Genomic DNA, 22,470 nt, shown 5'->3' on the forward strand with positions numbered 1-22,470 from the left:
TGTTTGGACATGATTTACATATTGATTTGAGTGGACGGACATGCATTGATAGAATTGAATTTTAGATTATGAGTAATAGCTATTGTTTGGTAGTATAATAACAAAATGATATTTGGGATCTTATTGATTGAATGGCTGGTCCTGTTGTGAATCGAAGGGATAGAGTGAATATGCATGTAAGAGGAATCTTGCACCTTGATAAAAACTTCCACACACCCCCTCCCCGCCCCCACCCACCAAAAGAAGTTGAAGTGCTTGTTTGTTGAGATTGTCATATGTCCCTAGTGGTTGGTCTTCATTCGGAAGGAGATTAATCCTGCCCTTTGACGTTATGAGACAAAAAAACTGCAGATGCTGGAATCCAAGGTAGACAAGCAGGAGGCTAGAAAAACGCAGCAAGCTGAAGAAGAGTCCTGAAGAAGGGTTACACCTGAAACATTGACCTCTCCACCTCCTGATGCTGCCTGGCTTGCTGTGTTTTTCCAGTCTCCTACTTGTCCACCTTTTGAAGTTATGACCCCATGATCAACCTCTTCTCAATATAATGCTGGTGAATCTGGTGTCACTTCTCACATCCTTTCCCATAACTCTGCAATGGAATATGTCCCTAATGGCTATATACCCCACTATAGGACTGAACTGGCCTTGGTCAATGTCCTTTGTTCCTGTAAGCATTAAAACCACATCTCCTCATCCTTCTGTTAGCAGTCTTTGATGTGGGATTACAGTGTTGTCCTGCACTGCTTCTCCTCTCTTTGCAGCTATGTGTGACTTCCCTTGCCTAGAGTAATTCTTGACTTTTTCAGTTGGAGAAGATAATATTCTGTATTAGCTTCTTCTCACCCTTGTATTATTAGCTTTGTAATCCTTTGATCTGTTAATGTCCACTCTTATTTCTCAACTATTTCTGCTATTTATCTGAAAATCTAGCTGCCAATTTGATGGAGTACACTGACCTTTGGCTGAACTGGGCTTTCCAACTGTGCCACTGCCTGTTGTCTAACTACTTGTCTAGTAGCTTGGTTAAACTGAAACTTCCTCCAATCAGACATTAGGAGGACCAAGAAAAATTCCACAGATTCAACTCTGCCTTCCTTGCTGTTGTGTCAGGCTGAACCAGAATATTTCCAACTTTGGCATTTTATTTGTCCATGATCAAAGTTCCCTATCCTGAAGAAGGGCTGATGCCTGAAACGTCCTGTTCCTTGGATGCTGCCTGACCTGCTGCGCTTTTCCAGCAACACATTTTCAACTCTCATCTCCAGCATCTGCAGTCCTCACTTTCTCCTCCTGATAGCCACCTCTGCCCAGCACCCCCCATACGTTGCAAAAACTGACTACCACCTACATATTATTGCTCCCCTCAGTTCCTACTTCAGTTCATCAGCTGAAACGTTCATCCTGCCTTTTGTTACCTCCAGACTGCTATTCCTTCTCTCTCTCTCTCTCTCAGATTCCACCCTCAATAATTTGAGCTCATGTATTTTGCCCTTACCCTAACTCACAAGGAGTCCTGTTCAGTCATCATCACTGTGCTCACTGGTTCCTAATCCAGCAATCTTTGGTGTCAAAGTTCCCATTTTTGTACAAAATCTCTGATTTCCATCATGATACAACCGTGGTCTTTCTGTTCCTCCAACTCTGCCTTGGTGTAAGTTTCTCATTTCCCTCACAATTGAAAGTGAAAGTTTTTGTTTGAATGTGGCCTGTTTCTGGAAAATAAACTAAATATGTACAGTTATATGTCACATCGGCTTTGCCTCTACCAAGCACCCCCCCCCAAACTAAATTAGAATGGAATGGAATACTTTGCATTTGGAGCTCACTAATGTCCTCCTTGTGTTCGTATTTGGACTAATTTTGTTTAATATGCACTGAAAGTTGTGCCCTTCTGGCACGCATTACTATTTCTCAAGGTTAACTGTTAACCATGATTTGCGATAACTATTCCATTAGAACACTGCACACATGTTTAGTCAAATTTACTTGGAGAAACAAAAAAGTAATATCAACACAAAGCCAGCAAATTATCATGTGCCTTAACTTTGTTTGTACTGTAGCACTAGGTTCCATCTCCAGTTTCAAAAATATACTTATTTCAATTTGCAATAATTTGAGATTCTTTTAGATTGAATGATTTTTCATTCTTTCCTTTGTTGATCCCGGTGTCCTGTTTGCAAGGTGATCTGATCTGTTTATAGAATCGTAAAATATTTGTTTTGAAGCATAACTGTTGATCTACATGCCTTTATTACAAGGTTGTTTCTTTGAGTTAACTCAATGTATCTGCAGCTAAATTAAATCTTGTGATGGACTTCCTAACATCTCTGCCATGAAATGCAAATGTATCAGGAAGATTCATCCAGCTTTTTTGCTTATCTAGATAATGTGTTTATTGTTTGCAACTAAGTGAAGGAGAGCTTTTTTTTGACACTTGAAACTTTTAAAAAACAAAACTTCCTGCTTACGTTGATTTACACCATTTATAAGGAATACATTTACCTGGTTGTGTCTCTGGCATCTCCCTGTTGTGAGCTGATCTGCATCTTACCCTGTCTGCCAATATGTTTTGCTGATAGATTCATCTGGGAGAATTTGAGCGGATTTCCAAAGACAAAACTGTCCTGAATCTGTCATTGTTTCCACGATGGTATATTAACATACTAATTAGTATGAATTGTTCACATTGCTTTTAAGGTAAATGTTGTGACAGTCAAACTATCAATAATTACCAAAATGTTGGTTGTTTTGTGAAGGGAGTTGTTTGAAACGTAGAATTTCTCCTCTAATTATATATTGACCTTTTAAAATAAATGTATTTTTAGAGAGTGAAAGATTCTTGTGGCAAGAGTTGCTTCTGGTTGTTACATTTGGTGTCTTCTCATGAGTTTAGGAGCTTATTTTGTCCTGCAATCCTAACTTTTGTACTCTACTGTTCTTTTCCAAGCAAAGTACTGAATAGTGTCGTAAAATCTATATGTAGATTGTTGTGAACATCTAATTCATTTGTTTTAATAATTTTATTTTAGTGGTAGGAAATTAACTAAACTAATGCACTTAAATAGTTGGATTATTTTGCTTTGAGGTTACTTGTGTTTGTTTAATGGAATCACAATAGAAGAGATGGTAATATAGCTCTGGTCTCAAAAATACCTTAAGAGCTTTCAGTGAATTCCATGACTGTAAACCTCATTGAAAACTTCATTTATTTCATCAGATCAAAGATGAGGGAGACTTAACCCCATAAACATCTCCCTGAGCTGTGCCATAGTTCCAACGTGCTTCAAGGCTACTACTATCGTCCGCATGCAGAAGAAATCTTTAGCGTTCTGTCTCAATGACTACCGCTCCGTTGCGCTAACACCTATCATCATGAAGTGTTTTGAGACGCTCATGATGAGGCATATTAAGACTTGCTCCCCCGCCCCCCCCCTCCCCACTAGACCCCCTGCAGTTCGTGTATCATCCCAACTGCTCACAGAGATGATGCAATTTCCACCACCCTCCATCTGGCCCTCACCCACCTGAAGAAGAAGGACACCTACATCAGATTACTGTTTATAGACTTCAGTTCTGCATTTAACACTGTCATTGCTCTGCACCTGATTGGAAAGCTGAGTCTGCTGGGCCTAAATACCTCCCTTTGTAACTGGATCCTGGACTTCCTGATCGGGAGACCTCAATCAGTCCGGATTGAGAACAGCATCTCCAGCACCATCACACTGAGCACAGGGGTCCCCCAGGGCTGTGTGCTAAGTCCACTGCTGTTCACCCTGCTGACGCGGACTGTGCAGTGACGCACAGGTCGAATCACATAATGAAGTTCACTGATGGCACATCTGCAGTGCATCTCATCAGCAGGAACGATGAGTCAGCATACAGAGAGAGGAGGTGCAGCGGCTAATGGACTGGTGCAGAATCAACAATCTGTCTCCAAACATGGACAAAACTAAAGAGACAGTTGTTGGCTTCAGGATGGCACAGAGTGACCACTCTCCACTGAACATTGACGGTCCCCTGTGGAGATCATGAAGAGCACCAAATTTCTTGGTGTCCATCTGGCAGAGAATCTCACCTGGTTCCTCAACACCAACTCCATAGCCAGGAAATCCCAGCAGTATATCTACTTTCTGCGGAGGCTGAGGAAAGCCCACTTCCCCCCCCCCCCCCCCCCCCCCCCCTTCCCCCCCCCACCCCATCCTCACTACATTTTACAGAGGGTTCATTGAGAGTACCCTGAGCTGCTGCATCACTGCCTGGTTTGGGATTTGCATAAGACCCTACAACAGATAGTGAGGACAGCTGAGAAGATCATTGGGGTCTCTCTTCCCTCCATTACAGACATTTACACCACACACTGCATCCGGAAGACTAAGAGCATTGTGGTAGACCCCTCACTCAAACTCTCCTCCCTCCTGCTATCTGGCAGAAGATACCGGAGCGTTCGGTCTCTCATGGCCGGACTGTGCAAGTTTCTTCCCCCAAGCCATCAGGCTCCTAAACACTGTATGATTGGACTCTTTTCCATTTGAAATTCTTTGCACAACTTCAATTGCTGCTAGAACAATATCTATTAATTATCGTTATTTTATTACTGTAATTTGTGTGTTTTGCACTTCTTATGCACTTTATGCTGCCTTTTGTATGATCGTGTAGTTTGTTCTGTCCATGTAGCACCTTAGTCTGGGAGGAACGCTGTCTTTTTTTTAACTGTATCAGTTGCATATGATAGAAATGACAAATAAAAGCTACTCTGTCAAGTTAAGGACAGTTTGGAGCAGGAGCTGTCAGGAGCTGAAAGAAGTTTCAGAAGGTTTTCTGTTTTCACTATGTTTGCTGGGAGAAGTTAGTTATATCTTTTAAAACTGAGAGAATGTTGCTGGCAGACTTCAGTGTTAGGGCAGGAGAAATAGAGGTACTTGGATGCCATTGAGCATTCAGTGCAGCTGAGATTGGGAGTGAGTCGAGGAAACTCGCAAGCAATTTTTGCTTGGTGCAGCTAAGAAATCTTGGCGTGTTGCAGAGCCCCAGGATTCTGTCACCTGAGTGAATCTAGTTGTCTGTGAATGAGCTGGAACTAGGCCGTGTGTTGATGCAGGAGTTCAGTCTCCGAATTCTGTGGAATGCAATCTTGGAAGAAATGAACATACCAAGATGTGTTCAGTCACTGCAACTGTCCAGCTTTTGAGGGCATTTCAAGGCCAAATCTTAGACCAAAGTAGTGGAATCTCTCGTAAGGAAGACAAAATGTTCATGAGTTTTCGTGACTCACAGCCACTGTGGAGAGTTTGCTAAGAAGTTTGTACGATCTTTCTATAAACCGCATTAACTGTTTGATATAGTCTAGGGAGTGTTTGACTGCTTTTTCTTGTTAATTCTGATTGTTGGAAGTACAGGAATTGTGTATTTTAATGTTAGATGGTGTTACTTTTTTTAACCTTGCATTGTGAATGATGATTTTTGCTTGTCACTTTCTTTGCTCAGCAAGTACCTGTGATCTCAAACTTTTGTCTGAACAAAGGCTGTCTTTTTTGTTTGCTATGTGCTCCTTGGTGAATCTGATCTGCACAGTTTTACCCACAACAGAGTTAACTGCTAGGTTGAGAAGTGACACTTCTTAGAATTACACAATGTGTCCATCAATATATGTCAATAAAATGCCAAAATATGAAATCTGTAGTGGTGGTGGGGGGGGGGGGGGCGCAGTGAGGACTGCAGATGCTGGAGGTTAGTGGTGCTGGAAAAGTATAGTGGGTCAGGCAGCATCAGAAGAGCAGGACAATTGACACTTCGAGTATAGGCTCTTCTCCTGCTCCTCAGACGCTGCCTGGCCCGCTGCACTTTTCCAGCACCACACTCAAAGACCCTATATGGTTATCTTTAAAAGTAACCTGCTTACATTAATTAGATTTCAAAGAATAATGGAAGATGTTATTTGGTAGTATGGAACTTAAGAATTACTTGAAAAAGGACAGTTTTCTCAGTGTTTTTCATCTTGTACTTATCAGGCAAAGATAATAAAAACCAAAATAAAGGGAAAACAATGTGTATACTGAATGAGAGGAGAGAGTCTGCTTGCCAACCACTGATAGGTGTTGCCATGGAGAATGCACCGGTTACTGGAGTCTGGTTGCCTGCCAAGCTTTGTTTAAATTTTAAACCCAGCAGTTGACTTTTTAATTTAAAAAAGCCAGTGACTGAACACAGACACTCACTTGGTCTGACTAAGACTCTGTAGTTACAACATTTCCTTCCTCATTTTTGTATTTCAAACCCTCTAGAGGATAAATAGCAACATTGCCTGAGCTTTTCTGATTTATTTATTCTCTCTGTGCAGTACTTTTAGTGGTTTGTTTCTGTGAACTCCCAACTCCTTAACTGACTAGTCTCTTGCTGTTAAGATATTACAATTGGGTCTTTCTATGATCAAAAGTAGATAACCTCGCATTTGCCCTTGTTGAACTGCATCTTGTACATTTTTTGACTGCTCACATAGCCTATCCCCTTATGTAATTTCTCTCTCCTGTATGTAACTTGTACTTCCCATCATCTGAAAGTTTTGTTTCTTCATTCAGGTCATTCATAAGCTATAGCCCCAGTATAGTGTCTTGAGGACAAAAACAACTAATAACACACCCTAAAATGTTTCTTGTCTCCTATCTCGCAATCAATCTCAAAACCTATGTCACAGTATCATATCTAATTTTGTATTGAACTTAATTTCACAACTGGAAGCCTGAAAAGATAATTATTGAAATTCAACTTGATTAGTCAGACATAATTAGCCACTCAAATTTCATACAGTTTCTTGTCAAAGTGATCTTCATATTGTCTTCAAGAAATTTCTCTAGTACTTTGATTAGTTCTGACTTCAGAATCATTATTGTTATGGACAGATTGTGAGTGGTTTTATTTTTAAAAGGTCCCTAAGCTCACCACCTACTTGCCAATAGAATGTTTTCCCCTTTCACATCATCTTGTAGGATGGGCGTAACTTGTGTAAAAGGTTTTTTTTCTTGGAGACAATTGTCTGTTTCTTGCAGATTTATAATACAATAGTTAGTATTCTGACCCAGGCGTGTTGAGTGATTGATGATGACATCTGAGAAGTTTCTGGAAAGCTATATCTAAATCCAGTTATCTCTGGGAAGTGTTTTAATACATTTTTAATAGTCACCTAAATTTGTAATTTTTTTGAATTCTGTTCATTGTTTTCTGTTTTACCATCAGTATTTCAGCTCCACTGTGCTCCTCCCATTCTCTCCTACCGTTACAACATTTACAAGGCATTTAGATAAATACATGAATAACAAATGTTTAAAGGGATATGGGCCAAGCACTGGCAGTTGGGGCTAGTTTAATTTGGGATTATAGTCGGCATGGATTTATTGGACAGATGGTCTTGTTTCTGTGCTGTGTGACTCTGACACAGATGCCTGCCACCTATTTCACAGCATACAAAAGCTTCCTGAAAACTTCATTCCCATTCCAAACTCCCTTTTTAATGTGTTCACTTCCCTTCATAAAATGCAGTCTTTTGTCAGAGGGAGATATTGTGGTTCCGTGTTTGTAGTTCTATGTTTGCATAACACAAACTTACCAGTCTCACATCAGTACCAGTAAACTAAACGTGGGTCCTGTTTGTTTGAAGGTATGTAGCAGGATTGCTTAGCAGATAGATTCACTGTAATGGTTTGATAACTATTGTTATAAATAAGCACACCTGCAACCCCCTCATTAGATGCTGCAAGTTAACTGTGCAATGGCTGCTGGTCATATTCTACAACTGCTTACTTGTTCGTGAGCATATCTCTTTTTACAACAAAAAAACTCTGCATTGATTATATTTATAGCATGCAGGAACAGGTACAAATCGCCAATCAGATCTGAGTTGGTCTGACACTTAGCAATTGCCAGAAGTTTATAATTTGTAGTTAGAATAAGTTACTCAGATTTTAGTGCTGTAGGCAACAAAAGTTAATTGGGACACTGTTTCAAGTTCATGGACTAAAGACATGGTAAAACATTCAGTGCATCAAAAAATACTTAATTAGAAAGGCTGTTCTCACAAAGATGGCCACCACTTACTGCTGCGCAAGTTCCCACAAGCAGTGATGTTAAGATTAGATACCTTGAAATGATGCTGATTTGAGAGACAAAATGATCTGGATAACATGGATTATTCTCTTGCAGTTTGCAGTAGTGTCCTGCAATCATTGCAACCATCTGAGAAAACAGATGGTTATAACAGTGCACTGTAGGTAATGAAGACTTGAAATCACAGTTTGAGTACTGGCCCTAAAAAAAGTGTTCTGAATCAATTTGAAACACGTGCATGTAATTTTGTCTTCTTTAAGCAGTGTTTCAGCTTTAGCTGAGTTTTAATGATTTGTTTAATTTGATATTCACGGTTACCATTTTGTTCTGCAGTTTATGCAAATAAGGATGTGGAGTCTTACCCAAGAAATAAATTATGTTATAGCTACAGTTTTGATTTCCAATTTAGGTCAGTGGTCTAGATTGGGGACTGGGTGGGTGGGTCAGGAGATTGGGGAGAGAATGAGGCAGAAAAAAAGACAGCTTCTTAGCAAATATTGCCCTTAACAGATGATCATTGTAATAATGCTGTTTTGCTTTATGAAGAAATCTGGTAGTCAGCATGATCTGATTTAGCTGTTACCATTGCAGTAGAGGAACAAGGATTGGCAATTCAGTCACATGAGTCTATTTTGCCACTGATCTATTTTCCAGCTTTTAGTTCCAGGTTTCAAAGCCTTATTGTTTTGCAAAATCTTTCCCTGGTGGTGAGATTGAACCAGACATTTTGTAATCTTGGTGTCATATTTGACCCTAAGACAAGCTTTTTTCCACACACCCACAGCGTTACTAAAACCACCTGTTTTCTCCTTTGTAACATAGCCTGACTCCTGTCCCCGCCTCAGTTTAGCTGGTGTCAAACTCCTCATCCATGCTTTGATTCCTGGTTGGTATTATATGTTCTAGTGTCTGTAACTTGAGATCACCCAAAGTTGTGCTGCCTATTCCTGCCTTGAACCAAGTTCCAGTCATCATTGACTGCTGCACCCACTGACCTGCACTGGCTCCTGTTCAATCTACATTCTGGTTTACAATTCACATCCTTGTTTTTGAATCCCTCTAGACTCATCTTTTGATCTAATCTCTACAATTCCAGCCCTGCAGTGTTCCGAGGATATGTGCTTCTTTAACTCTGGGCTTTAGAATGTCCCTGATCATCATTGGTTCTCCTTTGGTTGTTGTGTCTTCAGCTGCCAAGACCTTATGCACTGAAATTCCTCCCACCAAGCCTTTTATTTTGTCAAAAAATTATATTCCTTAAAGTCCACCTATTTTGACAAAACGTTGTCCATCTGCTTTATTATTTCTGTGTGATTCAATGTTAAATTTTGTCCTGTGATGCTGCTTATGTGAGAGGAGTTGTGCATGTAAATTTGTTGATGAATACAAAGTCTTCAAAACCCATGGTGTCTTTATGACAGGTCTACTCTTGACCATTCAAGATCCAGTATATTGGCGTGGGTTCTTTACCAGCAGCACTGAGCATTCTGCCATGTGTGGTATTTGACGAGAAATTTCAGACTTGTGATGTGCAGTGTTATACTGTAGACTGCTTTGTGGATGCTTTGCTCACTGACTCTTGAACAGTTAGATTAGATGGCTGTGCTCCTGCCTAAAAAGTCGATTTTCCTGCTCTTCGGATGCTGCCTGACCTGCTGTGTTTTTTCAGCAGCACTCTAATCTTGACCTTGATCTTGTGTTAATTGTCTACCTGCTGTATTTCTCTGTAATTTTCAAATACGCACTTTGTGTTTTCAAACTCTATATCACCTTCAAATCTTCCTTTCTAGTTTGATTAATTAATTAATTATCCATCCTTCCTGACTGTCACCTCTCTACCCATGCTCTGATACATCCTGTTCCATGTACAGTATTTTCATTTTGGCCAATGAGTCTTATTAAGGTATTGAACGCCTTCTGGAAGCACACATTGATTAGCTATAAATGTGATAAACTTGGGAGTGTTGCTTGAGAGTACCCCTGTCAGTGATTTGACCTGCAGTGCTGCGTATTTCACAAAGTGACATTCGACTTTTTTTAAAATCAGGGTAATTAATGGTAACCTCTAATTCTATGCCAGTTTGTACAATTATGAAGCTATATTTAATTTTCACTTCGGACTATATGAACCAGGCTCATTTCAGTTCAGCTGCCATCAGGGAAGATCATGATTCCAGAAGTAGATTGTGATCCATGCAAAAGTGAGCCATGACTCTGTGGAGGCCCATAAATTTACATTCAATGATATAGTGTTTTCTGCACGTCTGAGGACCCAAGTGTATTACTAAAGCAGCATGTTATATCAGCCTTTAACTTGAGCCAAAAAGTATTTGAACAGTGTTGTCACAAGCCATGGAACTATTTTTTTCCCCATGCTTTAGGACATTGTGCCAAATCCCTCTTATAAAGACCTGTCATAATTTTTCTTCGAGTTCTGGCAGCATCTGTGGAAAATACTACCTGCTGTGTATTAGTCGTACTTTAAAGTATTCCACAATTAATTTCACTGGTCACCTTTCTAAGTGGTATAAAATTCAGTTACTGCACTTGTTAACCATTGGAAATGGCTTACTTGCCTCCTTTGGAAGGTTCTGCATCAGCTCCCACTGTAAGACAATGATCTTATGGTTTCTTTAGCTGAAGTTTGGTGCCACATTGCCCATTATAATGCCATGCTCCAACTTGTTCTTGTCTTTAGGTCCAGGGCAAAAATATTACTTTATGAAAGGAGTGTTCAAAGATCTAAATTGGGAGGTTCATCAAGATCCAAATGTGTCCATTTGGCATCTGTCCGTTAGAGCACTCTTCACTATTTAGAGATAGCAGCAGTATCTCAACCACACAAATCAGAAAGATTTAGCATTCCTGGGCCTATCTAATGAACCAATAGCATTGTATCACATATTTGTTTAGACTTGGAATCTACTTTTGACAGAAGTACTGACTGACACTTTAAAATACACCACTTGCTTGGTCTCGAATTGCTCTGCTATGGTTCCTTTCAGATTGTGTACAGAAGACATTTATATTACACGTCCACCTAAAGTTGCCAACCTTCCCGGAATGGGTGGGAGATTATTGGTTTTGCACTCGATCTCCAGATGACTATTAAAAGCAGTCTGGGACTTTGAACACTATAGTGTTCATTAACTGACTCAACTGCGTGCACAGAGTTCAGTTCATTTTATAATTGATTTCTGATCACAGGCAACACTTCTGCAAAAGAGCAGCATGATGATACAAAACGTTTAGTGCAGTGCTCTCCCTGCTCACAAACATCAATTCCTGCTGCCCTTCGATTCTGAATAAGGATGGGGACCTTTACTTGTCTTAATATGGGACAGTAGTAGTGTAAAGAGCAAAGAGGGGCAAGAATTCTAAAACGTTCAGGCAAGTTTTCATGGTTGTATGTTTGTAGCCCAGTGAGGAAGGAGCATTGCTGGATCTGGGTCTGGAGGATGAGGTGGGTGAAGTGAATTGGGTGGCAGCCGGGGAACTTTTAAAGAACAGTGATCATAAAGTAAAGCTTAGCTTATCTAAAGACGATGAAAAATACAATTGGAGGAGTCCCAACATGCATGGAATGAAAACAAATCAGGCCTAGGTATGTTGAAATTCAAGATTCAGGTTAAACTGTAACAGAAGAATAGGACACTGGTCCAGTACAGATGAAGGACATTTTCACAAAAAAGCAAATCTGAGCTCCCAAGGTGACAAAAGAGAGGACAAGCTATTTTCTTTTTTTATAAATGTTGAGTGTGACCAATGTCAGGTTTATAATACAAGTGAGAATTGAGCTCAATATAGAAAATTTTGTAGGATGCGATAAAGCAAATCAGAAAATTTGAGAAGAGTAGGCATGGATGCATGGAGGCAGTCACCATGACAAAGATATTAAATGAGCTGTCTTTATCAAGGAAGATGATGCTTCCAAGTTACAGGGAAAGGAGGCAGTTTAGGTACTGGATAAGTTAAAATTGATGTTGAGCAAAAAGCCGACTGGACTCACATCGTCAAAACCAAAGATGCTGAAGGAAGGAAGTGTATAAACTGGAGATGCACTGATGACAATCTTTCAATCATTTTTGGATGTAAGAGAGGTGCCGAAGCATTGGAGAATTGCAAATATTACATCCCTTGTTCAAAAGTAGTGCAAGGGTAAATCTATTAACTAGAAACCAGTCAACTTAATTTGACCTCTGTGGTATGAAAGCCTTTACTACCAATGTTTGGAGCAAAATTGTGTCACTTGGACAAATATAATTCAGTTAACAAAAGCTTGCATGGATTTGTTAAAGGCTGATCAGTTTAACTAACTTGAATTTTTTGTTCAGTTTATTAAGGTTAAAACATGGTGTATGTGGATTTTCAAAAGGACATTTGATAAAAGCCCATTTTGGAGTAAAGTGTGAACTATAGCAGTACTCTTGTCAAACATCCTGACTATGTGCACTAGGCGCTCTGTCTTGTAATCTCAACATTCCTGCATTTTGACAAGTTGTGACCTGGCTCAGAAAAGCTATAACTTGCAAGAAAAAGCCAGTTGACTTCTTAATTTTGAATTAGTTAACTGTATCTTTTTAATTGATGTGTAATTTGACTGCTTGCTAAAAGAAATAAAAATACTAGTTGCGAATGACAAGGTTTGCTCAAAAGAGGGGAGCCAATTTCTCCTACTCACCTGGCAGTAACAATTGCAGTAAAACGTACCCAATTGCCATCAGATTAGTTCTCTGTTACTGCACTAAGGTAGCTACATCTGGTGATAGAAACATAGAAAATAGGAGCAGGAGAAGGACTTTTGGCCTGATGACACTCCTTTACCATTCAAGTGTTTAGTGGCATGGTGGCTCAGTGGTTAGTACTACTGCCTCACAGCACCAGGGACCTGGGTTCAATTCCCATTTTAGGCAACTGACTGTGTGGAGTTTGCACATTCTCCCTGTGTCTGCGTGGGTATCCACTGGGTGCTCTGGTTTTCTTCCACTGCCCGAAGATGTGCAGGTTAGGTGAATTGGCAATGCTAAAATGCCCATAGAGTTAGGTGCATTAGTCAAGGGGAAATATGGGGAATGGGTCTGGGTGGTTTACTTTTCGGAGGGTCGGTGTGGACTTGTTGGGCTGAAGGGCCTGTTTCCACACTGTAAAGTATCTAATCTGATCAACATGATATGGATGGTTCTCTATCTCAATGTCATTTTCTCCCCATATCCTTTAAGAACTTTTAGCTTCTAGAAAACTATCTATTGCCTGTTCTTCCTAAAGTTTGAATACTCTTAGATGTTCAGTTCTCAGCCTTGGTCAAATTGCAGCTGTGCCTATGATCTCACAATCATATCTTACCTGTTTACAACTATTTGTGCAGCTAATATGTCTTCGCTATTGTCAATATTCCATGCATTCAAATGTGGTACCTTTTCAGACTTGTCATTTTAATGTTGCAGAAAAAAAATGTGCAATGCTGATCCCGTTTGCTGCTAGACACTGTTTCCTCTGCCTTTCACCTTTTGCCTTCCACTTTTCATTTCCATCATTGTTTCCTCAACCTTATCTCTCCTTTCAGGTTCCTGTTCCTGCTACTCCCCCACTGTACAAGCAAACAGTGCTTTTGAGGATATTAGTCCCAGTCATGCTGAGGATATTAGTCCCAGTCATGCTGAGGATATTAGTCCCAGTCATGCTGAGGATATTAGTCCCAGTCATGCTGAGGTGCAAGCTATCCAGCTTGTACAAGGGCCATCTTCCTCTGACAGAAGTGGGTACTGCAGATGCTGGAGATCACAGTCAAGATTAGAGTGGTGCTGGAGAAGCACAGCAGGTCAGGCAGCATCCGAGGAGCAGAAAAATCGACGTTTCGGGCAAAAGTATCCAGATGAAACGTCGATTTTCTTTTTCCCCCCCTGTACTTCGGATGCTGCCATCTTCCATCGAATCAGTCTTAATGCCTCAAGAATCTAAATCTTTCCAGCCACGCATTCATTTGGTTTATTTTCCTATTCCTGATCTCCCCGCAATGTGACTGTGGAAGTAATCCTGAGATTACAACCTTTTGAGCTCCTACCTTTTGAATTTCTTTCTTAACTCTCTATTTTGTATTTGCAGGATCTCATATCTTTTTTTTTGCCAATGTCTTTGGTGCTGAAATGGACCACGACCTCTGCTTGTTCTGCCTTTCCCTTTAGAACATCCCACAGCTGCTTGGTGACCTCCTTGATCCTGGGATTAAGGAAGAAAGTTAGTGGCTGCAGAAATGTCTGTTCTGCTGTATGCTAGGGAGGCAATGTTCCACATTGTCAGGGGGATGCTTTGTTAATGGCCTTCTCTCTGTCATAAAGTCACCAGTGACAATGTGCAATAATCATCGACGATGCTCAGCACCATTTGAGACTCCTCAAATAATGAAGCAATCCATGTCCAAATGCATTAAGACCTGGAAAATATTTAGGCTTGGGCTGATAAGTGGCAAGCAACATTTTGTGCCAGACAAATATCAGGTAATGACCAATTTTAACAAGTGAGAATCTGAAAATTACCTCTTGACATTCATTGTTATTAACATTGCTGAATTCCCCCACCTATCAAAAAGGTAGTGCTGTGTTGAGAATTTGCAACAGAAAAAATTATGCTAAGAGGCATTTTTTTAATGCAGGTAGTTCTTCTGGTTGCGTTTTTCTGCAACTCCACATTATTGAAAATTCACACTTTAGAAACAGCACTTAAAATATTGGTGATATAATCTCATTACAGCCAACACATGTTTTAAAAGTACACGCTTTAGAAATAGTGTTACCAATTTGTCAATCGTGCTACAGCGAATTCGCGTTAACGAGATGTGCGTTATAGCAGAATCAACTGTAAATGTACATCAAATGGAGAAAGTTCCATTCTCCTGCACTAAGTGATTAAGTCCCTTAGATATTTTGAGTCTATCAATCTATACTGCACTCTGTTATGTAAAATGATAAAATTCGATATTCAGTGCTTGGATTCTAAGAATCAGCTCACGGACTCTGATCAGCCAGATTTCAATTTAAAATCTGATGCGAAAGCAAATCTTTAATGTTTTCCTAGATTAGATTACTTACAGTGTGGAAACAGGCCCTTCGGCCCAACAAGTCCACACCGACCCGCCGAAGCGCAACCCACCCAGACCCATTCCCCTACAATTACCCCTTCACCTAACACTACAGGCAATTTATCATGGTCAATTCACCTAACCTGCAAAATTTTGGACTGTGGGAGGAAACCGGAGCAAACCCACGCAGACACAGGGAGAATATGCAAACTCCACACAGGTGGGAATTGAACCCGGGTCTTTGGCGCTGTGAGGCAGCAGTGCTAACCACTGTGCCACCGTGTTGCTTGACTTAGACACAGCTCACACTTCTGAAACAGTCATGGGTTTTAAGGCACACTTTAGGCATTTGAACACTAAAGCACGGTTAATGATTCCATTGCATTACTTGAACTGTGAGGTACTGTCTCCCAGAGGAGTTGTTAATCTGTCTGCTCTCTGAAGTAGAAAAACATTTAATCTCATCCATGGGTGAGCAGATGAGTTCCCCAATGTCCTGATCAATACTTATCTCTCCATGAACTCTACAGAAATAGATGGATTGGGTGTTGCCATGTTGTAATCTGACATGCCTGTGCACAAATCAACTGCTGTGTTTCCTACATTGTACAATAACAGCTAAGCTTCAACTGTACTTTGGCTGTACAGCACAGTCAATGTACTTTGGCTGTACAGAGGTCCTACATGAGCTCTGAATCTCACTTGGCATTTCCACTATTAGCTCTGCTTTTTACTAATATTTAGATTTTATGGATGAGCTTTTCTGAAGAAAACACATGCTTGTGGACAACAGAAACAGCGACAGCCAAATACCACAACAGGAAGATTCCTGTTCAGTGTTCAGTTCTTCCCTACGATTTGTGCTGTGGCAACCAAATGTGAAATCCTAAGCATCACTCTGCTCTAAAGAGAGGTGGAAGATTTTAATTCCAAGCTTGACAGAGAGGAACAGATAAGATCCTCCTTGCATTGCTGCTCTGCATTGAGTTATTTACAGTGTCAAGCACAATATGAAGTGCTACTATATTCTTTCTGTCAGGAGACGAGCCAAATAATATTTTGAACCTGATGTGACCTTTGTAAATTAGGTAATTTACAGACCTTTCTTCAAAAAGAGTATTCAGCCACTGATTACTTGCGTCCCATTCTCAGGCATGCAATCTGAATACATCTCTTGCAAGAGATTGATTTAAAACACTATTAAATCGCCTCTGTCAATTAGGAAGCAAAGGGTTTGTTCTTTTTGTAAAAGTTCCCATGAGAGAGACACGCTCCTTTCCCCAGGTGTAAGCTGGAGCTGCCAAATCTGGCTATGTCTGTTTGTGTTGTGACTCGATTCAATGTTGCTTTGGACTGGGAAACTTTTGGTCAAGGGTAGTGTGTACCGAATTCTGAATTAGCCAGGCACTATGCCCTTCAAAACAAAATGTATTTGTATTCAGGTGCTAAGTACAGTGTACATTATAAATCTATCATGTTACTAAATGTTTCTTTTATTTCATTTGTATACATGAAATAATTTGTAGCTACACTAATTCTGTAAACCTAAATCTATTTCTATTTCTGTTTCTCTTTGCATTACCAGTTAACTAAATTGTCTACTTGATCTTGTGAAATATTTTTGGTTTTAAGATCATCTTCAGATTTAAAATTCTTGTTGTTTGAGCCAGAATGTTAGTCCACCAATATGTAAATGCTTTGTTACTGAACATCTCTTGAGTGATTCTTTTTACAATTGGGTCAGGAGAAGCAATGAATACATAACAACAGGATCTCTGAAAAGCTAAAAGCTTTGAGTTTGCTCGTGTCTTGTGATAGAGAATTAATTTTAATTTTGGTAGTTGCCCAATATTTTTTATAGGCTTGCTTTGTATTTGATGCTTTGAACCCTTCTGGATTATAGGGTTCTGCTAAATTCCTGTCATCAAACTGTATCCGTGCCTAACCAACAATTAATAAGATGATTGTTGTATAAAGTAATGATTCTGAAAGGACTATTGCTGGGCGCTGCATTCAGCTCCACCCAATCCGCTGATGTCCTAGAGATATTGGAGGAAGCTAGAATGTAAGGGTTAAAATAGTTATTTTTCTGTGGCAATGAATGAATCCACAGACCTCCCTTGTACATTAAAGGCCACTGTGAGTAGAATCTGTAGGCAAACCTTGTACAAATAGAGCTAATATTAACAAAACAACATTAGAGAGCCGTTGGAATTAGAAGGGATGTAGAGACTGGGAGGTGACAGACACCAGTGAGGAATGGGGCAAACCAGTACCAGGCAAGGATAAGATTAATATTGAAGGAGATATTAATTACATTCACCTATGACTTAGAATGAGAACCTGCTTCTTATTTTTATATGAAGTGAGGTTGGACTTTGGATAATGAGATGCCTATGTGGCTAAAAATGGCATACCAATACTGCATTTTTCTGTATTCCTAAGAGTTTTCATCTAGGTAGTTTAGAATGGACTCTCCCTGTGTTCATTTGAATGAACAATTGAAAACCTGTACACAAGAGTCCTGTGGTCAGTCGTTAGAGGTAACTACAACACTTGGGTGAGGCAAAGTCAGAGCAGCATTGGATTTGTAGAGTGAAGACCTGTGTCCTCAGGCTCCTATCGTCACATGGATAATGTCTAAGTGACTAATATAATCTATGCCTATTGCTATAGTCCAATAAACCACATATTGTTTAAGACCAAGACCCTTCTCGTTAAGAATCACAAGTGGTTTTCGTGTACCACCGTGCATCACGTAGAACCTTGCCACCAAAGAAGCAGGATGGTGGCAGCAAAAGACTCCATCCATGAGCTGCTAGTGGTAGCGTCGCAATGCATACAACAAAAATTAGCAAGGTGTCTACAATGATGTTTGGATGAAAGATGTTAAAATCAGACAGAAAATCTTGTGGAAAATGAGTTGGTCCTTTTTAGAGAGCTTCTTGTATGTGATCGTTGTGAAAGGCTGTATGTGTACTTTTAAGGATGCATATCTTAAGTTGCTGTGTGATTTACTGATACAGGATGTCATAATGTAGAATGATGGCTGACTGGTACAAGTTGCTGCTGTAAATGGAGAACAGGGCATGCCTACGTGGCTTCCTACACCAGTGTGGAACTGAAGTGTGGAAACCTGAGATACATACCCCTAAAGGAGAAAAGGCATTGATGTTGACTGTCAGTGTACATCTGGAACACTGACCTCTCCAAAGTTGCAAAATACATAGGCAGCCTGGCAGTCCATGAACCACCATTCAACTCATTGATTGCACAGAATTGTTGCCGGAAATACCCTCCATACCAAACACTAGTGGAAAATGGGAGTACTGTTACATAGAGACCCTGTCGCCAACTGACTGCAGGATTAGGCATCAGCTGTTAAAGGGGCAAAGAAAATGGTGGGTGTACAGCAGCAATCCATACAGACAATCTCTCCCCAGCAAGTACAAAGGGAGTCTCTTCAAAAGGCTTCAAAGTGTGGGCCAAGGGCCCAATTGAAATTTTGATGACAATCAAACTGTTATGTGACTTGAACCTGAACTTCCTAGTTTAGGTGTATGACTGTGCCACAATATTCCTAAGCCAGTGCTGGTAGATATTTTTAAATCGACCTGTTCTGACAGACCTCTGAGCAGGTGGGCCTTGGATCCAGGCCTTCTGGCACAGAGGCAGGCACACTACCATTGCAGCACAAGATCCCTTCAAAGGGACTCTGACTCCTTTTGAGGTGGAATTGAACCAGCAAAATGATGGCTTAAACTTGGGTGAGCCTAATTACTGCACGCTCACTTGCTGTGAAGTTGATGCAGGAACAGAGCTTATATAGCTGAATCCAGAGGGTTCAGTATTAAATAACGCTGCATAGACTGAGGGATCCATTACTGCTGCTGGCTACTTCTAAAAGAGGGGGGATTAAAGCGCTGCAGGCTGTGCAATGGAAGAACCATCCATCCAGCTCCAGATGGCTCCTAAATTCTGAAGAGGGCTACAGAAGAACTTTTATTGACTGTTTTTAACTCTTTCCCCACCCCCCCACCCCCCCCACCCCTTGAAGTCTGTTGTTCAATTTCATGCCAAAATCGCCATTTTTTTTAAGAATGGCACTCATCCTAGGCCCTGGAAAACACAAGCAGACCTTAAAAGTGACACCATTGTAGTCAAGAATTGATCTGAGTTCAAGTCCCACTTGCTCCAGAGGTGTGTCGTAACATTTATGAACAGGCTGATTTTAAAAGATTTATGATGAGTTAATGAAACATTTCAATTTGGGGACCCAGTGCATCTGAACAGTTTGTTCCTGTTCCCGATGATTTGTAGTAATACTGGGAAATCCCATATAATCATTACAAAATAGCCAAGATTTATTGGAACACGACAGGTTTCCCGTCAGAGTTCACTTTGCTCCAACAGCATTTTAGTTGTGTTTGTTTTTGATGTCTCAGTAGTTCTGAACTAAACAAGTAAGCCATTAAGATTTAAATTTTGCAGATGCAATAAATCCCTCCACAAACTGAACACGTTGTGTGACAGTGACATTAAAAAATCCAGAAAAACATGGTCAACATGCTGAAATTAGTTATGAGTGAAGCTCAACTTCCTCGCCCACTGTCTGGAAGTTATGTATTTTAAACAGTAACTGACTGAGAACATTGATCAATTCATAAAGATGCAGATTCAGGTATATGATTGTGACTTTTACAGCAATAGAGGTAGCACTGAACAATATAGAAGTATGCCATTCAGTCCCTCAAGACCAGGAAGATCTTTTTTTTTAATTACCTTCATCCCATGATGGATCACTGGCCAGGTCAGCACATTACTCATTCCTAATTGCCAGAGGGCAGTTAAAAGTCAATCACAATGCTGTGGGTCTGGAGTCAAATGTGGGCTCATCTAGGTAAGGATGGCAGTTTCCTTCCCTGAAAGACATTAGTGAACCAGATAATTTTTTTTCCAACAATTAACAATGGAATTCTTGGTCATTGTTAAACTCTTGTTTCCAGATTTTTATTGAACTCAAGTTCCACTAGGGTCCCTAGGACACTACCTAGGACTTTGGATTACTAGACTAGTGATAATATCACCAGGCCATTGCTTCCCCTCCTAGCTGATCTGTTTATGTTTTGAATTCCACATTCTCATTTACCTCTGTCAAAACTCTTGATTCCCCGCCTGACTAACAAGAATCTATTTACTTCTACTTTTTAAAAATAGTCAGCGATCCTGCATCCATTGTCTTCTAAGGCAGAGAATTCCAAAGTTTCCCAAACCTCAGAGGTGGGGGAGATAAAAACTTTCCTATTCTTTGTCTGAAAAAGGAAATTCCTAATTTTAACATTGTGCCAAGTAGTTCTGAATTGACATACCAAAAGAAACAAGTTTTTCCACATCCACCTGGTCAGCACCATTTAGGTTTTCACATTCTTCAATCAAACCACCTCTCACTTTTGTAAACTCCTGTGGAAATCAGACCATCTTGTCCAGCTATCCTCCTATGACGGTCCACTCATTCCAGGTATTGATCTAGTAAATCTCCTCTGAACTGCCTCCATTGCATTTACATACTTAGTCATACAGCCCGGCAACAAATCCTTCAGTCCAACCAGTCCATGCAAAACTTAATCCCAAACTAAACTGGTCCCATCTGCTTGGTCCTGGTTTACATCCCTCCAAACCTATCCTTTTCATGTACTTATCTAAGTATCTTTTAAACATTGTAACTGCCCATATCCACCACTTTCTCAGGAAGTTCACTCCACATGTGAACCACCTAATTTGCCCCTCCTGCCTTTTTTTTAATCCCTCTCCTCTCACCTTAAAATTGTGCCCCCTAGTTTTGAGGTCCCCCATCCTAGGGAAAAGACAACTACCATTAGCCCTTTCTATACCCCTTATGATTTTATAAACCTTTAAGGTCAGTCCTCGACCTCCTATGCTCCAGGGAAAAAAGTCCCAGCCTAATCCAGCTTTTCTTCATAACTCAGATCTTCCATACCTGGCAACATCCTGGTAAATCTTCTGAACCTTCTCTAGCTTCATAATATCTTTCCTGTAACTTCTTTAAATAAGCAAAGCAAAACTGCATGCAGTTTTCAACATATGGTCTCACCAATGCCCTGCATAAATGATGCTTAATATCTTTTATGTTAAATTATTTTGTAATAAAGGTTAACATCTTTTTAGTTGTTTTTGATTATGCTCTGTACTTGCTTACTATTCTTTTAGGACTTGTGCACTAAATGCTAAATCCCTCTGCATTTTGGAGTTTTGCAGATTTTTCATTTCAGTAATATTCTGCTTTTGTTTTCTTCACGTTGTTTTCCCACACTCCATCTGCAAGATTACTACCCACTCACTTAATCTATCTATATCTATCCGTGACTTCCTTATATCTTCTTTGCAATATACTTTCCTAACCATCTTGGCATCGTCTGTGAATTTAGCTACTATGCCCTTGCCCCCTCTCCCAAGTCATTGAAGTAGATGTTAAAAGTTGAGGTCCCAGCACAGATCCTGTGAACTTTACTTATCATCTCCTGCCAATCAGGCCAATTTATGCATACTGTCTTCTGCAATCCAGCTAATCCCCTATCCATGCTAATATTTTGCCTGTTAATCCATGAGCTTTTATTTTCCATAACAAACCTTTTGATGTGGCACCTTGTCAATTGTTTTCTGGAATTCTAAGTCTACAGGCTCCCCTTTATCCACCATGCATGTTACTGCATCAAAGAGCTGCAGTAAATTGGTTAGCTGTGATATTTTTTTGAAACTATGGTGGTATTTTCTGATTCCTCAGGTCATTGTAAGTGTGCAACTATAATTCTTTTTAATGGTTTAATTCCAGCATCTGCCCCATGCCACCCAGTATGCTAGCTGGTCTGTAATTTACTATATTCTGCCTCCTCCTTTCTTGGATGTCGGTGTTATATTTGCTACTTTCCGGTCTGATGATGTCATTCCTTAAACTAGGGAATTTGGAAAACTTTGAACAGAAGCACATTATCTGCTTCATTAACAATCTCTTTCATGACCTGAGAAAGACCGAGACCTATCAGCTGATGGCTTCAGTAGTTGCTTAATACTGCTTCCCTCATGATTGCAATGTTAAGTTCCTCTCTCACATGCACGCAGTCATGTTTTTTGTAGCCTCTATAGTGAAGATGAAAGCAAAACATTTATTCATTTGTCATTTCCTTGTTGTCCCATCCTCATTCTCTGTGTAGGGTTGACACTCACTAAACTTACTCTTTTGCTTTCCTTTCATATACCTATAGAAACTCTCACTTTGTATT

The 22,470-nt window shown here is 40.1% G+C and overlaps 1 protein-coding gene across 1 annotated transcript in view; it reads left to right on the forward strand.

Moving 5' to 3' along the window:
- LOC140481442 (TBC1 domain family member 8) overlaps positions 1 to 22,470 on the forward strand; it is a 101,730-nt gene that overhangs the window by 1,202 nt on the left and 78,058 nt on the right. The gene's annotated exons all lie outside the window — the stretch shown is intronic.

This window comes from Chiloscyllium punctatum, chromosome 9, assembly GCF_047496795.1.
Source record: "Chiloscyllium punctatum isolate Juve2018m chromosome 9, sChiPun1.3, whole genome shotgun sequence".
In the NCBI taxonomy this organism is placed as follows: domain Eukaryota; kingdom Metazoa; phylum Chordata; class Chondrichthyes; order Orectolobiformes; family Hemiscylliidae; genus Chiloscyllium; species Chiloscyllium punctatum.